The sequence below is a fragment of the Talpa occidentalis genome, unplaced genomic scaffold (assembly GCF_014898055.3).
Source record: "Talpa occidentalis isolate TD23 unplaced genomic scaffold, MPIMG_talOcc4v2.1 talOcc4.17, whole genome shotgun sequence".
NCBI classification, from domain to species: Eukaryota; Metazoa; Chordata; class Mammalia; order Eulipotyphla; family Talpidae; genus Talpa; species Talpa occidentalis.
Genome location: NW_023601754.1, coordinates 55,380,830 through 55,386,829, shown reverse-complemented (window position 1 = coordinate 55,386,829; position 6,000 = coordinate 55,380,830).

The following is a 6,000-nucleotide window of genomic DNA, read 5'->3' as shown; positions in this document are numbered from 1 at the left end:
CTCGGGAGGGCGGAAGAGTGAGCGCACAGCCTCCCGGGAACTGTAGTCCCGCCCTGAGGCTCCACTGCAAGCCCCGCCTCGCCGTGTTCAAGGCCCAGCTCTTACTCTTGAAATGAAATAAATGGTACACTCTGACAGTAAAAAAAAATTTTAAAGATTCTAGAAAGTTCACTTTTTATGTTGACTGGTATGGAGGTTTCTTATCTTTAGCTTACTGGGGATCTACCTTCCTCAAAAGCACTGAAGACATTTTATCCGGGTTTGTGGGTTGTCTTGCAAACCTGTATGTAAATAAATTTTACCAGATAGAATATTTTTATGTATTGCAGTGAGATATGTCAGTCCTTCCCTTTTTTTTTTTTGATTTTCCCTGTCTCTTTGTTTTTCCAATACCGTTGGTTCCTTTTCTCTAATGTTTATTTGTTCAGATACTCAACTTAGATATGTTTCGTCAAGTTTTCTGATTTACAAAAACAAGCATACAAAACTAGAAAATAAGGTTAAAACTAAAGATTGCATTTAATTTATTGATTTGAGAAAGAGAAAAGACCTCCCAGGACATTGAGGAACTGGCCTTGTTGTCCTGTTGACAGTGAACCATTTCACAAAACATCAACAGCAGAGGCTCTGTCCAGTGGAGAGAACAGGCAAAGGCAAGAGCACTTGGGAATAGTGTTAGTGCCACCTAAGACACAGCACTGTCCAGGCCACGAAAATCACAAGACAGCCCTTATCCCTGGAAATATAAGTGATGATTACTTCTTTTTAAATTTTATTTATTTATTTTTATTTATGCAAGCACTGGGGTACAGGCCAGAGGCACAGGAGGATGAGAGAATCCACCAGAGACAGAGCAGGGAGCAGAACAGGCAAAAGGACCGAAATACACTGCTGAGGGGAGCAGCAGGCGAGACAGGAGAGGTCTGCTGCGCCATGTGGGTAGCTCCCTGGCCGGCCGGGGATCAAACCGGCACTGCGGAGGCTGCAGACAGCTTCACAGCGCTGTGCTCAACCCGCTGCGCCACCAGGGAGACACTGATGATGACTTCTTTACGAAGTGCAGCTTTATCTCCTTCCTGTCTTCCCTTTGTTAAGATCTGTTTAGACAGTCCATCCTAGAAGTGCTCCCTCTTGCTCATAGCAATCCACAGAAAAGCCACCTTTCCTTCTCCCCAATGCTCTCCATCTTGTTCAGAAAGCTTAAAATGAAGAAAAACTTCCTAATTTCTTTTATGAAGCAGGATAACATTAAGACCTAAACCTGACAAAGAAAGGAAAGAGGGAGGCAGGGAGGGAAGAAAACTGCTGAAAAGTATTAGGACTTAATTCTGCCACATTTGCAACACACATTTCAAATATGTCCTCGGGTAAGCTGCATTTTCTTCTGTTGATGAAAAGGTGCAACATTCCACTTGCGCTGTTAGATTGCCGGCCCTATCTTAGCTCTGTTTTTGACTACTCGTCTGGACATCTGTAGCAGTCAGCATTCTAGGTCACGTTCCACTGCACAAACAACCCCAATAAAGAACGGTCCATTTCTTCCTCAGATTGCAGTTTTAGCTGCAGCAGACACTGGCTAGTTCCATGGGTGTTCATTCCAGGATCTGGCCTTAAGTAACAGCACATATGTGGGATGTGGTGTGCTTGTGACGGGGGAGGAGACACAGCTAGCCACACCAGGATTCTTTTTTTTCTTTAAGATTTATTTTATTTATGTATACAAGAGCTGGGGTATGGGCCAGGGGCCAGGGGGATGAGAGGATTCACCAAAGACGGAGTGGGGAACAGAACAGGTGGATCTACTAAAATCCACTGCTGAGGGGAGCAGCAGGGAGACAGGAGAAATCTGCTGCGTCATGTGGGTCAGCTCCCTGGCCGGGGAGCGAACTCGTGCTGTGGCTGCCGATAGCTTCATAGTGCTGAGACTTAACCCCTTGGGCCACCAGGGAGGCCCACGCCAGGATTCTTAAAGCTTCTTTTTGAGTTTAGTGTTTCACTCACATCCCCTGGCCATATCAGTCACTTGGCCGATCCCTACATCAGCAGGTGGGGGAAGGTCAACAGGGAGATAGTTGAAGGGTGGGGTAAGGAATCTTCTACCAGGGAGGGAGGAATGGATGAGACTGAGGGAACAAATACTTCAGCTGCCAAAAGGGTCTCTCCGGCTTCCCGATGCTCCTCCCTTCTGCCGAACAGCCCCCCTGTGTTTTATTTCTGAAATTCTACTTTTAGATGATAATGAGCATCTGTCCACCTTTTCTCTGGTCTGGCCTCTTTTTTAAAAATACTAGTAAACATTCAAGAATCTTCATCACCGTGTCTCTAAGACTCTTTGCAGGCCCTGGGCTGTGGTGCCGGCTGCTGGCCGCCGGGCTTCGCACCCCAGCAGATGTGTTCACTCCTAAGGGTCAGTTTGGGCTAGGACCGCATCTGGAGGACCCCAATGTTGTGAGGGCTTTGTGCACGCTGTGTGAAAAAGGTTTTCTTCCTTTGAGAAAGAGCTTCTGATTTTTTCGGTTGCGGGTGTAGATCACATGCCTGACCACAGGTATGGAGTCACCGCACAACCCCAGCCACCCCTCAGCAACAGGGGGTGTCACCCCATCCTCCTGCCATGAGGTCAGACGTGCTCGGTGGCATTCTATCTGCAGATGGAGGCGGGACTTCGGAGACCAGGTTCTAGCAGTTTCTGAAGATGGAAGCTACACCCCCAGGGCCCCATCCCTGCTTCCAGCCACAGATCCTGCTCACTAGGCCTCTGGCCTCCAGGGTAGTTCTCTGACAACAACGAAGTGAGGAATAAATGCTGGAGCGTGGCTGGCGGGTGGCGGCATAGGGCTGGGCTGCTGTGTCGGCACCGCTGCTGCCGGTCCCGGAGGCAGAGCAGGAGTCTGATTATCCGCGCGGCCAGAGTGCAGCTCGGCATTGTGGAGCCACCACAACGTGGGTCCCTCACGTGGGGCTCTGGAAAGGATGGAAAGGGTGCAGGAGAGTTAGCACTATTCCTGCCCTTGACCCCTGAGGCCCCAGGAGTGCCCCTCCCCCACCTCCCCTGAAGTCATGACAACCCAAAATGTCCCCAGACATTGCTGAAAGTCCCCCGGAGGACAACACCGACCCCATTCGAGAACCAGTGCGCTACAGTAGAGGCGTGGCGGGTCATCGGGAACATGGGAAGAATGTGGTCAGAAAACTGGTGACGAGGGCTGTCTGGTGACTTCCTGGGATGGGTCTGAGGAAGGATCACATCTATGAAGGCACTTAAAAGTGAGCTGGGGAGGCAAGGCAGAGAATTTGCATTACCTGTCTCCATTCATTGCGACCAAAAGCAACTGCTTCAAGAAATCAAGCAAACAATTGTTTGAGAAGTCATCCATTATGGACTTTTAGCCTGAGGATAGGCTCGGTCCACTCCCTTTCCATCCTTTCCAGAGAACCAGTGCCACCGCTGTGTGCAGCTGAGAGTAGTTAAGCCTGTTCACTCTAATCAACTCTTTTAACTTCCCATATCAACCCCAAATTTGCATCTCCTGGGTGCATTCGAGGTTTTCCACCTGAGTCCCTGTACCTCAAATTGCAATTCTTAGGTGCCAAATAAATGCATTTTGCCTTTTAAATTGCCTTCTGAACGTTTAGGTTGGCGGGTTCAGAATTCAAGAACATCCTCTCCTGGGACTGCCCGCAAAGAGCGCTGAGCGCGTCTGCAGGGGAGGGGGCGCGCGTTCCTTCCCGGTCCTGGCCCTCAGGAATCACGGGACAGGCCGTCATGGTCCAGGAATGAAGGTTATGCGTGATGAGCTCAATGACAGGCTCTTCTCAGCAAGGCTGGTCCGCCTGCCGCCCTGGATAAAAGCCGTTGCTGAGAACAGAGACAGATACTGAGCTCCCAACTGGGCAGACTAGATCCCCGCAATCAACCAGGTGCTCTCAGGTGGATCCAACTAGATCTCTCCCTCCAGGGAGGAGAAGAAATTCCTCACTAGAACTCGTTTCTTCTGGAGATGGCTCTGCCTCCCTTGACCAGAGGGCCTCCGCCAACATTTTGATGGCAATTTGTTTCCCCCACAGCACTGCTCCGAACACCGGGTCCACTTCTGGTTGCAAAAAAGTGAGGCCAGGGGCCAGCACTGGGGACGCTGGGCTCCGCCGAGTGTCTCCAGCCACTGGCTGACGGAGCGGTGAGTGCTGACCGAGGACCCCGTCCGCTGCCCGGGGACACAGCATCTTTCCAGTTTCAGGTGGCTCCCACAGGACGTGGTCTGCGCATGTCCTGATTGTACCCCTGGGTTTTCATTAATCAAAGTGACCAAGTGATGGCACAGAAAGGTCAACGACAAGAAACAGAATCTAAGAACGCAATGAGAACAGAGCTCGGAGAGGATTCTATCATGTGGTGCTTTCTCACTTTTGACTGGAATACAAGGGTGTGGGAACAACAGGTGAAAGTAAGAGTGACTTTCCTTTCTTATAGACAATAAAAGTCTTGCAATTTTTTCAACTCTTATTTGAATTAGTTTTAGACTCAGAGAACTAGAACGAGTTCCCAAACGCCCTTTACGCAGCATCTCCTAATGCTAACATCTTATGTAGCCGGTGCGCCCCGGCCAAACCAGGGAATTAGCTTGCATAAAATACTATAAATCCATCTTTAGACAATAGTAGGAATCTGAGGGGAGAAACCAATTACTGTACAAAAATGAGCGGATTTGAACGGATTGAACGCAGCGTTCAATGTGGAGTTGTCTCAGCCTCCGTGGCGCCTGTTCAATTCCTGGCCAGGGAGATTCCCACATGGCGCGGCAGACCTCTCCTGTCTCGCCCGCTGCTCCCCTCAGCAGTGGATTTCGTCAGTCTGCCTGTTCTGCTCCCCGCTCTGGCTCTGGTGAATTCTCTCACCCTCCCCACGCTTCTGACTGTACCCAGTGCTTGTGTAAATAAATAAAATAAATCTTAAAAAATAATAATAATAACCACAGCAGGGGCTGAGGTAACAAGGCCTGGAAGAATGAGGGGTAAAGAGAACTCCCAAGGACCCAGGACGTGCCTGCCCGTCGCTCCCCGGGCCAGAGGTCACTGGGGTGTTGCGCTGATGGGCCCTGCGGGGACCCCACCCCCGGGTGCCGGGGAAGGCCCTGGGGGTGCTGTCCAGTCGCTGCGGCGGGCGAGGAAGGCCCTTCCTCCTCAGCGGCTCCCCGCGCCCTCTGCTGACCACACCGAGCAGCGCCGGTGGCAGAGACGGTTAAAGGGCCCAGAGTGTCCCACCCGGCGGGCAGGGAAGCGTGTCTGGAGCAGAGAAGCGCTCAGCCAGCCAAGAGGAGCTCGTCCTACGTCCTCCCCTCCCCTCCCTTCCTCGCCCATGTCGTCAGCTGCTCTGGTTCTGCTTTAGCCCAGCCACGCCACCCCCGCCCCGCGCTCTCCCTCAGGCCGCCTCCCGGGCTGGGAGCTGCTTCTCCATCGCGCGGGCCCAGGGCGCAGCTCCACCCGCTGCGACGACCACGGCTCCGCTGTTGTCTGGCTTTGGATGCGAGTTTTCAAGTCTGTTGCCGTCGTGATTCTTCTGCCTTTACGACCGGATCACTTTGCCTGGACATCTTGAGGAGTTTCTGAAAAAGTGTGTTTGAAATCTCATAGTTTCCGGAGGCCATGGGCGCACGTTGGTGGTTGTGATACTGTCAAAAGATACTTGTGAATATATGGATGAGCCGCGTTTCCCTCAGTCTGGGCCCGCGACGGTGACTCCTTTTCCATCGATCTGACTTGTGTTTGCTCCTCCGTTGCTGTTCCCATTCTCTTGCGTTAGGAAAGACACGTGTAGACCCAAGGCCAAGGTAGGAGGAAATGACATCCTCATAGAGTCAGCTGTGTAACACGGACACTTCCTGTCAGGAGGGAATATTCCCGGCGTGATGCGCGGGACAACGGCCTAAGAACAAGTGGGCCACTCTGTGCCGCCCGCCGCTTCTCCTGCCCCTACGTCAGCTCGTTTTCAGTCTCGATTGT